We start from the raw sequence: 12,418 nt of genomic DNA, 5'->3' as shown, positions 1-12,418 counted from the left end.
TAAGGAAAGGTAAACAAATAATAAGGAAGAAGGATGAGATACAGGAAGACTGTACTTACCCGCTCATGTACATCAGAGTAGAGCCGACCGATGTAGGATCGGGCAAACCTGAACCGCTGGCAGATCTCCTGATACCTCTGGGCCGGCACCTGTAAACAAGAAACATCCATTAAAAAGCTATTCAGGTAAAGTGCTTCTAACTTGGTAAATTCGGTTTATAACTTACATGTGTAGTATGCTCAGGGTCCAGTTACACCGGAGGAGGAGCCTGCCGAAGATCAACAGGAATGATGATGTCCGATCCCAGGCCTAGACCGGGATCCAACACCACCTCCATGCCCGGCGGGAACGGGACGTCACCCAGCACTATACCGGCCGGTCCAGCTGGAGCAGCCGTAGTACCCGCCTCAGCCGCCCTGTAGTGAGCCGCGACCTTGTGCGTCTTCCGCTCCTGCATTGAGTTACAGAAAGTAATGATATCAGTGGTCTGAAACAGTGAAATTAATAATGAAAGTAAATAAGACTGAAGATCAGAAAGTCACCTGAGTGTACTCGAAGATCTCTGGAAGCTGCGCCTGCATCCGAGAGGCGAAGTAAGAAGGGAAATCACCGACGGACAGAAAATCATTCGCCGAGAAGCCCCTGTACTCCACCTCCAGATCATCCCGAGTCAACCCCTCCAGGAGACACATGTGCCGAGGAGGGGCATGAGGCACCCTCCGCTGTGCTGGGGCCATCGGAGTGTCGAAAACCCTCTCCCCGAGGAAGTACTGATCAGCCCAGTACCCTCGCATCAATAGCCTAGACCGGGTGTGCAACTCAGCCACCTCCCGGCCCGGGTAGGTCCTCCAGGCCTCGCAGTCCCACGGAGTCAGGAACAGCTGCAAAAAGAATCAGAAGTCAGTGATTATTGTGCATTAAAATAAAAGGAGAGACAGTTAGGCTAAGTGTACAGAGGTTCTATTTGTACTTACATCGGACAGCTCCCGGTCGTTAAGGAAGCTCCGCCAGTACTCAGGATCCTCGCCACTGGCATAAGTGTGATGGCAATGGGCCAAGTAGCGGGGGATCCTCCTAGACTCGGCAGGAGAGTCACCGCTCGGACCCCCTGGGTAGATACAGTACTCGTATGACCATACCTGCAACAGAAACAGAAATGATATAAGCTGGTTGAACAGTTAAGAATGATGGAGAAAAAGCTGAAGGCTGAAAGAATGTTACCTCCAGAGGCAGGATGAATAGCCAGTTCGACTCACCACTACCACGAGTCCAGACATCCAGATCGTGATAGAGATGAGCCAAACCTAGTGTCACCTAGTCGAAGGACCCGACCTGGCTCAAATCCCTCAGGCATGCCAGCACTGCCGGGTCTCCCTTATTCTGGGAGGTGCACAACAGCTGGGACGAGATGATGTAAAACAAGAAGGATCGAGCATCCTAGTCCCTCTCCTCCCGAGTATACGCAGGAGTAGCAGGTCGGGCCTCCTCCGGCAACTCCCTCCAAGCCTCCAAACGGGTCCTAAACCTCTCGGCCCAGAACCGGAAGACCATCTCATAGGACACGCATCCCTGCACGGTGTACCGGGTCTGTGTGGTAACACCAAGCAGAGAGAGGACTAGCTAAGCTCTAAGAGTGGCTGTCTGGTACCGAGCATCCAATGGGGGAACCAGACCAGTGAAGCGCAGGCCGGTGATCGCAGCATAGTCTACGGGCGTGAGCGTCATCTCACCGAACCCGAACACGAAGGTGTGCATGCAATCGTTCCACCGCTCCATCAATGCGTATCGCATAGTGTGAATACTCAAATTTTGAGGCTCAAAGAGCCAGTTTTCCCGGACTGCAAACAGTCGGGCCGGGCTAGAGGCCATTCGGAAAATTCACTGGAAGTATGCCAATATGGTACTTGAAACGTCTGGAAAATTACGAGGATCACGGAACTAGTCTCGGAATATTTTTTGGAGGTCCGGAACTCCCGAAAAAGCCTCCGAAACGAGAAAGTAGCAAACCTGCCGGCCCCGGTGGCTCGGGTCGCCGGACCCGGCAGCTCAGGCCGCCGTCAATGGCGGTCCAGGCCGCCGGACCCAGCAGCCCAAGCCACCGAAATAGTCCGATTTTGCCTATAAATATCGTCCCCGGCACTCAGTCTGTGTTGACGGACGCTCCTTCTCCCCTACGCTCCTTGCGATTCTTTTACTGCTTTTCTGCATTTTAATTTAGTTTTATTGCTTTCTTGCTGTGTTAATTGGTCACCTAAATTTGAATTAATTAAAATTCCCTTAACGAGGAGCTTAACCTGGAGTTAAGAAGTGGCCGTCGATTAAATCAGGTACATAAACTAAACTCTGCCTATTTAATTTTAGCACTTCATGCATGCTTCTCTTCTACTCCTAAATTCTACAACTGCATAAATGCATTCACGTCATTAATTAGGCAAATAAACTGCCTCAATTAAACATAATTAAGCCTAAATGCCTGGTTAATTTAATAATCGTGGTATGAAGCTTAAATCCGACAATATCGGCTAAAAAGCCTAGTTAATTAATAACTACGGTTTAATCGCCTTTATTTCGAACAATCCGGCTCAAGTCCAATTAATCAATAATTGTGGCTAAATAGCCTTCATTAAACACATTTTTCTTGGCAATAAATTGCCTATATTGCAATTCAGTTGATCACTTTTGGCAAACAAATTGCCTACAAGTAAGGTTAACTACTTTTAGCGACAAATCGCTTAAATCAAAACTTTGGCAAAATGCCTTAAAATTAATCAATCTTTTGGCTTTAAAGCCTTTAAATCATTCATTTTGGCGACAATCGCCCAATCGATATTTTTGGCAAACAAATTGCCTAAATCAGCACATTTTGGATAAAAGCCATCAAACAATCACTTTTGGCAATAAATTGCCTAAATCCATCTTTTTGGCTAAAAGCCTTAAAATCAACATTTTTGACAACAAATGCCTAAACCAAATCAATCAATTTTTGCCAAAATGCCTAAACAAAATGCACGAAGCATACACACACTCATGCATTAAGCATACCCCTTCAAAGCCCTTTTAAAAAAAAGGCCTATCGAACTACGTTGACTTTGATCTTCCATTCAAACGGAAGTACGTAGGCACGTTCGGGATTTAACCCCGAGCGGCAAGTCGAAATCACATAAACATGTTCATTGGTCCAATTACATCATCTTCCTTGTAAAGCATTCATTCATAGGTTAGTTCATCAACATGACATGGTCTCGGGATCCACCTCGGGTTCACAAACCAGGCCTTAGACATTGGGATAATTAATCTAGTAACTAGGTTAATTAAAATTGGAGTCGCTTAGGGTTTTTTCCTAGTTTACCCTAAAATAATTAAATAAGGTGGCGACTCACACATTCACGTGCATTTCTGCCCTTAGTCATATGCATCATATGCTTGATATTTTGGGGAGGGGTTCACAGTTTGGCGACTCTGCTGGGGAAATTATGTAATCGTTTTACATAAAGTGGACTACAATTGCTGTGTAAACTAACCTGCCCTTCTTTAGGGTATTATTTTACTATGCTTTGTTTTGCAGGGTACCCCAACAAAAAAAAAAAAATTTAAGAATGCTTAACAAGGAGAATTTGGACCTAATCGAACTTTACTTTAAATCATTTAAATTTGTTTATTTATTTGCACGAATTGAGAATCTTTTTCTCCATTGCATAAAAAATGAATTTCAAATGAATTTCTTCTCTCTCTGTTCAAACTTCTGAGTCTGGATAGCAAGTAGCGCTGATCGGCAGGTCTCTTTGATTATGTCGACGGACAGCCAAAGCGTCCTTCCAGTTACTGCAAATCGTCCCTAATCCTTTTGGGGATGGCCCATGAGTATGCGTACCGTTGGACCCACGCGAAACTCCTTGTTTCACATGTGGTTAGGTATATCCATGCTCAAGGTTCAAGGGTCCCTTAATAAGCCAATCCTCTATTTGTGTCATAGCCTATAGAACCTATCCTTTAGGGTTGTATGCACCCAATGATGCTGAATCATTCCATTAAAATGAATTATGTTGTGATGTTGTGCGCATTCACGCATTCATCCCATACTTCACAAAAAAAAAACATTCCATTTCAAAGCTGTAAAATCACATTTTGGTCCCTGAGACCTGAAAAATTACATTTTTGTCCCTAAGACCTGAAAAATTACATTTTGGTACCTGAGACCTGAAAAATTACATTTTGGTCCTTAGGCCCAAAAATTCACATTTTGGCCCCTAAGGCCCAAAAAAAAAAATTTTTTTTGAGAACTTAGGGCCTTTCGAAAAGTCGAAGTGTCCAGCCCTAAGCACTCTACCTTACATATCACATCCCATTGGGTCCTATCCTAGGTGTCCTAGCATACCAACATTACCCTACCACACAGGGTCAAACCGTCCCATCTCACAGGGTCAAGTCATTCTTCCCTATACCAACACTACCCTACATTGTTTGGTCATACCACCCCACATCACAAGGGTCAAGTCCAAATACCTTACCCATACACTACCCTGCCTCACACTATCTCACATACCCTATGAAAACACCTTTATGTAGGATAGTCTAATCGTTTTGACTATGTCCTTTCATAGGTACCCCTCCAAAGACCACCTGTACCCGAAACACCAACTGAGCTCTCACCCACAAGTCTAACAACCCCGACTGCACCAATGGCATCACTATTTGACATCCAAAATCTCATGGAACAACTCGAAGCCAGAATAGAGACTAGAATGAATGAGGCATTAGCTGCCCAGAGAACTGCCCTAATAGCTGAACTAGGTAGTGGTAATGGAAATGGGGCTTCAGCTGGGGGAAATGATCCTGCTGCCTCCAATCAGGGACCTGGTGCTGCACCGACGTCCTCAAACCCTGCCCTGGATGACATGCCCTCTGGAACTGCTTCTGAGCTGGAAGCTCAGAAAATGAGAGAGAAGCTGGAATTGTTGGAAAGGTCTATTACTACCCTCAAGACACACAAGGAAGTGGTGGACATGGACTCCTTGTCCTTGTTCCCCGAAGCAAGATTACCTACAAAATTCAAGATGCCTAACATGGACAAGTTTGACGGAACCACTTGTCCCACAACGCACCTGAAAATGTATGTGGGTGCCCTCAACCCGTTTGGCCTGAACAGCGAGCTCCTTGCTCAGTTGTTTCAGCAATCTTTGACTGGTGCTGCATTAAGATAGTTTGTAAGCTTGGATAGTTCCAAAATGAAGAATTGGGAGGACATATGCAATGCTTTCAACACATAGTACCATTATAATATCGAAGTGGATGTTACCCGGAGGGAGCTGGAAACCACTAAACAAAAGAACAATGAGCCCTTCTCCTCGTTCCTTTCAAGGTGGAGAGCCAAAGCTGCTCAAATGATCAACCGACCCTCTGAACAGGAACAAGTTGACATAATAATCAAGAATTTACTGCCTGTCTACCAGTCACAGCTTTAAACACAGTACTTGCCTACGTTCCAATCGCTCATTGTAACTGCAACTAAGGTGGAAGACTTAATCCAGTTGGGTTAACTCAAAGAAGACTCATATAAGAAGCAGAATCATGCTGGGTCCAGTGAGACAAATGAAATAGCCAGTATAATCCCCACGAATCCTTTACGTGTTGGGAATTCGGGAAACAATCAGCCAAGGAGGCAATATACTGATCTCGGCATGCCAATCCTTTTGGTGTTCCGAGAAGCAGTGAAAGCAAATTTACTAAAGCCCTTAGAAGCAAGGCCATTACCAAACCCCCTGCGCAGGAATTTCAAAGCCAATGAATACTGTGAGTACCATCAAGGACATGGGCATAAGACCGAATCATGCTGGACTTTGAAAAACTGTCTACAAGACCTGGTTGACAATGGGTCCATCATCCCCAAGAGCAAGCTGAACATCAACCAATCCCTTGCCTAACTATGGGATTAATGCAAAAAAAATTGCTGAACAAGACTCTTTCGATCCTTTCGAACTTTTCTTAGAAATGAATGAAGTTTGTGTCTGAGAAGGTTGAGATCAAACCTCCAAAAGAACAAAGGAATTGTTCAAGACCAACAACAACCTGTCTGATCGATTTAAGCATCGAGAAGAACAAAGTCACTATAGTCAATCCAATCCTAGTCCATCACAGTCCACCTAGAGTCTATCTTTTAGGGTTTAGTTTTTTCTTTTCATTTTCATTCAAGTTTTCATTCAATTCAAATTTATAAATCTAAGTGTCTTTTGTACACAAATTTTGTCTTATCAATAAAAAGGGATCAGTTTACGTTCTAATCATGTTTATACTCTTTCCCTATCCTTTCCTGTGAAAGCAAAAAAAATCGAAAAAAAATAATAAAAAATTAAAAAAAATGATGATAATAAAAATTGGCAAAGAAAAATGCATTCATTTGCTCTGCATCAATCAAAGCTGGGGGCATCCTAAGAAGCACCATCAAAGGGAAAGTTTTGAAGGGTAATCATGGAAAGGATCCAGCAAAGGGTACGCAAGACTTCAAACAGTACCGAGGCAAAGCCGATTGAAGGGGTTAGGACCAGAATGGTTTCTCCGAAAACCCAGGAATGGAAGATGCTCCGACAGAGAGGTGTTCGAATTTTGAGCTTAAAAGCGACATAATAAAGAAGTTATGTTTGGAATTGGGTTGGGTCTGCACGAAGTCGCAATGCTATCCATACACTACTCCAGTCATCTCAGAATCAAGTTGCCTCGAAATTCTTTATGGAGAGGCTGCTTCTAAGCAAGCAAAAGGAAAAACGGGACATAAGGAACCCCTGGTCAAAAGGAAGCAAACAAGCAAAAGAAAAAAAAAATGGGTCAAAAGGAACTTCTGCACAAAAGAAAGAAATCAAGGACAAAGCTACAGGAAATCAAGTTGTCAAAAATGGGTCAACTGCAAGCTCTCCGTTAAATTCAAGCCCATCAAGGGTAGATGACAAATCATTTCAGCCATAAGGACAAAGACCAAGCGGCTGCTCACATTTTGAAAAAGCAAGTTAAAAGAAGCAGTCATTTCCACAAATTGGATGACAACAAACACCTTGAAAATCAAGCGCTAGGCATGGCACAAGTACAAGTGTCCTTATAAACAAGGATCATTTCTCAAAACAAGGAAAAGGAAGAGTCTCCTCGAAATTCCTTATGGAGAGGAGAACTATTGAGGAAATAAGTTTCAAATTCGGAGGAAGATAAAGTTCAAGAAAAGGGATCAAATTAACCTCAAGAATTCAAACATGGCGAAGCCACAAACTCAAAGCATAAAAGCTTCTTCAACACTCAAGTTACCACCATAATGTGGGTATTCAAAACTCTTTGTGATGAATACAAGTCATATTTCAGTCAACCAGTGGTAAAACCACTACAACAACAAAGTTAGATTCGCCTAGGGTCATCACTATCATACGAGCTCGAGTCAATAAGTTGATTCAACATCATCAAAGTCGGGAATGAATCCCGTAAAGACATCAAGTCGGGAAGGAATCCCGCAAAGACATCAAGCCGAGAAGGAATCCCGCGAAGAAATCAAGTCAGAAATGAATTTTGCATCAACATCAAGTCGGGAAGGAATCCCGCAAAGACATCCAGTCGGGAAGGACTCCCGCAAAGACATCAAGCCGGGAAGGAATCCCACGAAGAAATCAAGTCAGAAATGAATTCTGCATCAACATCCAGTCGGGAAGGAATCCCGCAAAGACATCCAGTCGAGAAGGAATCCCGCAAAGACATCAAGCCGGGAAGAAATCCCGCGAAGAAATCAAGTTAGAAATGAATTCTGTATATCAAGTCGGGAAGGAATCCCGAAGAAATCAAAATCGAAATGAATTCCACAATCAGCATTAAGTCGGCATTGAATTTTGTCCCAACAGCAAGTCGGAAATAAATTCCGCACCAAGACGGAAAGGAATTCCGCACTAACATCAAGTCGGAGATGAATTCTGCACCAGCCGAGCATGAAGTTCGCATCCCGGAAGGAACTACGAAAGACCTGATTCTCCCCATCCCCCGAAGAGTTCTTGGAGATACGTAGGCAGCCGCAAAGGCGCGGTCACAAACATAAGTTTGCATCATAAATAGCATTTTCTCTTTGCCAATATAAAAAATAAAAAAAAAAAAGAAGAGAAGAAAAGAAAAATAAAAGATGGAGTTGAAAACCCGAAAGGACAGCTTCAGGCAAGAATTGAGCCCGCTAGGCTGAAAACCCGAAAGGGCGGTCTAGGCAAAAGTTAGGGCAAAGAGCCTGCTAGAGTCGAAAACCCGAAAGGGCGGCTACTGGGCAAAAGTTAAGGCAAAAAAAAAAAAGTGCTTTCATGAATTCTTTTAGAGAGTCCATTTTTGTAGGATAAACAGCAAAGTATGTCCTTAAAAAAAAAAATCCCTTTCAAAGGTCTCCTTGGGAGTATATAAATTATTTTTTCCAGGAATCACTGAGTTCCTTCGAGTCAAAATTCACCACAAGAAAAATTTGAGTCTCTAAATCGAGTCTCCAATGAGTCTCTAAAATCAAGTCTCCATCACCAGTGGTCCTTCCACAACGAGTCACAAAATCGAGTCATTCTCAAAAGTTCGTTTTGAAAGCGTCACTCTTTGAGTCATTCCTCAAAAAAAAAGAGAGAGAGGAAAATGTCAATTCAATCCCCAGGGTTTCCAAAACAACCCTAAAAAATGTCAAACACAATCGTTGAGAGGTAATTATTTAATGCCTCGTCTCCACTCGGACCATCGTTTCTTCGATCCTTTCAGATGAGCGATGTCATCCACATTGTCCGTTTCCTCGAGTCATATAAGTGGCTTTGTTCTCTTTGATTCCTCAATCGATTGGACAAGTGCAACACCAATGTTTTGAAGTATTCCATGGTCAGCACCATTCTAGGGGCAAGAAGTGATAAGAACCTTCACCATTCTCCCATCACAGAAGTAATCACAGAATTTTTAGTCCTTCATTAAGAAGAAATTCTATTTCAGCTAATAGGGGCATCAATTCTCTCAAGCAGGGGGCAAAATCCTCCAAGTCGGATTCAGGGGCAAGTGTTATAAAAAAAAACATGCACAACCTAGGGTGAAACCCTAACCAATAACCAACCATTTTTCATCCAAAACCAAGCCATTTGATCATTTCGACTTTAGGTGGACCCTTGGTTCTCAAAGAAAAAAAAAATAAAACAAATCTCTTTTTAAGCCCTCATTAAGAGGCAAAACATCTTTTCAAGTCCTCTAAGAGGCAAAACATCTTTTCAAGCCCTCATTAAGAGGCAAAACATCTTTTCAAGTCCTCTAAGAGGCAAAATCTCTTTTCAGGCCCTCATTAAGAGGAAAACATCTTTTTCAAGTCCTCTAAGAGGCAAAATTTCTTTTTAAGTCCTCAAAGAGGCAAAAACATCTTTAAAGTTGCAAACATAAATCCATGCATTTGATCATTTCATTTCAAAGCAAAAAAAACAATGGCGGGGTTTTCTCCTCTGCCCATCCTCAAAATTTGCTCCTTCAGACAACCACTGGCTCTCATAAATCATTTTTATGATTGCCAGTGGCGGGCAACTGTGAATACTCAAATTTTGAGGCTCAAAGAGCCAGTTTTCCCGGACTGCAAACAGTCCAGCCGAGCCGGAGGCCATTCGGAAAATTCACCGGAAGTATGCCAATATGGTACTTGAAACGTCCGAAAAATTACGAGGATCACGGAACTGGTCCCGGAATATTTTTTGGAGGTCCAGAACTCCCGAAAAAGCCTCCGAAACGAGAAAGTAGCAAACCTGCCGGCCCCGGTGGCTCGAGTCGCTGGCCATGGCGGCTTAGGCCGCCGTCAACAGCGGTCCAGGCCGCCGAAACAGTCCGATTTTGCCTATAAATATCGTCCCTGGCACTCAGTTTGAGGCACTCAATCTGTGTTGACGGACGCTCCTTCTCCCCTACGCTCCTTGCGATTCTTTTACTACTTTTCTGCATTTTAATTTAGTTTTATTGCTTTCTTGCTATGTTAATTGGTCACCTAAATTTGAATTAATTAAAATTCCCTTAACGAGGAGCTTAACCTGGAGTTAAGAAGTGGCCGTCGATTAAATCAGGTACATAAACTAAACTCTGCCTATTTAATTTTAGCACTTCATGCATGCTTCTCTTCTACTCCTAAATTCGACAACTGCATAAATGCATTCACGTCATTAATTAGGCAAATAAACTGCCTCAATTAAACATAATTAAGCCTAAATGCCCGGTTAATTTAATAATCGTGGTATGAAGCTTAAATTCGACAATATCGGCTAAAAAGCCTAGTTAATTAATAACTACAGTTTAATCGCCTTTATTTCGAACAATCCAGCTCAAGTCCAATTAATCAATAATTGTGGCTAAATAGCCTTCATTAAACACGTTTTTCTTGGCAATAAATTGCCTATATTGCAATTCAGTTGATCACTTTTGGCAAACAAATTGCCTACAAGTAAGGTTAACTACTTTAAGCGACAAATCGCTTAAATCAAAACTTTGGCAAAATGCCTTAAAATTAATCAATCTTTTGGCTTTAAAGCCTTAAATCATTCATTTTGGCGACAATCGCCCAATCAATATTTTTGGCAAACAAATTGCCTAAATCAGCACATTTTGGCTAAAAGCCATCAAACAATCACTTTTGGCAATAAATTGCCTAAATCCATCTTTTTGGCTAAAAGCCTTAAAATCAACATTTTTGGCAACAAATGCCTAAACCAAATCAATCAATTTTTGGCAAAATGCATAAACAAAAAGCACGAAGCATACACACACTCATGCATTAAGCATACCCCTTCAAAGCCCTTTTAAAAAAAAAGGCCTATCGAACTACGTTGACTTTGATCTTCCATTCAAACGGAAGTACGTAGTCACGTTTGGGATTTAACCCCGAGCGGCAAGTCGAAATCACATAAACATGTTCATTGGTCCAATTACATCATCTTCCTTGCAAAGCATTCATTCATAGGTTAGTTCATCAACATGACATGGTCTCGGGATCCACCTCAGGTTCGCAAACCAGGCCTTAGACATTGGGATAATTAATCTAGTAACTAGGTTAATTAAAATTGGAGTCACTTATGGTTTTTTCCTAGTTTACCCTAAAATAATTAAACAAGGTGGCGACTCACACATTCACGTGCATTTCTGCCATTAGTCATATGCATCATATGCTTGATATTTTGGGGAGGGGTTCACACATAGCGGGCGGGAAACGAGACTGTGTACAGCGCAGTCCTGCAAGGTAGTACCCGAAGCCTGCAGCGATGACCCGAGCTTGCATAGGCGGGTCCAGCAAGTCCTAGAAAGCGGAAGCATCAGTGGCCGATCCACCCGAGCGAGCCTTACCCAGATTAACCTGTAAGAAAATTTTCAATTTCAATAAATATAGTACTAACAATTATTCATTTTCTTCTATGACAGGAAAAATGAAAAACCAAATTTCGATTTGAACCATAGCTGCGTGACGCAACTGCACAGCCGCGTCACGCCTCCGCACAGCTGCGTCACGCAGCTTGGTCCCAGTTGCGCACCTTGAAGAACAGCTGCGTCACGCATCTTAGCACCCGCGCCATGCCACTCCACAGCTGCGTCACGCAACTGTTTGAAGTTTGGCATCCTAAGAATAGATGCGTCACACACCTCAAAAGCTGCGCCACGTATTTATACAGTTGCGTCACGCAACTGTTCAAGACTTGGCCTCACTGACGAACAGTCGCGTGACGCAACTGTTCTTCCAAAGAATAGCTGCGTGACGCAACTGTCGAAGGTACGCAGTAATTCAATTTATGCCTAAATTCACTATGTTTGTGTTATTCTCATGCAATTTTCAGGGCAAAATCAAGTCGCCTAGAGATACCAACAAGCAAGCATCAATAAATCAAGCTCTAACGCAATGAAAAAGGGTCAATTCTAAAGTTCAAGGCAAGCTAGGGTTTCTGGCGCCTCGAACAGTTGCGTCACGCAACTGTTCACACAAGAACAGCTGTGTGAACCCCTCCCCCGAAAACAGGCATATGATGCATATGACAAAAGGGCAGAAATGCACGTGAGTGTGTGAGAGTCGCCACCTTGTTTAATTATTTTCGGGCAAACTAGGAAAAGACCCTAAATTGACTCCAATTTTAACTAACCTAATTATTAGATTAATTATCCTAATGTCTAAGGCATGATTTGCAAACCGAGGTGGATCCCGAGACCATGTCATGCTGATGAACTAACCTATGAATGAATGCTTTTGCAGGGCGAATGAAATAATTGGACCAATTGAAATGCTTATGTGATTTCGACTTGCCGCTTGGGGTTAAATCCCAAACGTGCCTACGTACTTCCGTTTGAATGGAAGATCAAAGTCAACGTAGTTCGATAGGCCTTTTCTAAAGGGCTTTGAATGGGTATGCTTAATGCATGAGTGTGTGTATGCTTTGTGCAT

Source organism: Jatropha curcas, chromosome 4 (genome assembly GCF_041381405.1).
Source record: "Jatropha curcas cultivar XTBG-Jc1 chromosome 4, XTBG_Jcur_1.0, whole genome shotgun sequence".
In the NCBI taxonomy this organism is placed as follows: domain Eukaryota; kingdom Viridiplantae; phylum Streptophyta; class Magnoliopsida; order Malpighiales; family Euphorbiaceae; genus Jatropha; species Jatropha curcas.
This window is presented reverse-complemented; position numbering follows the sequence as displayed.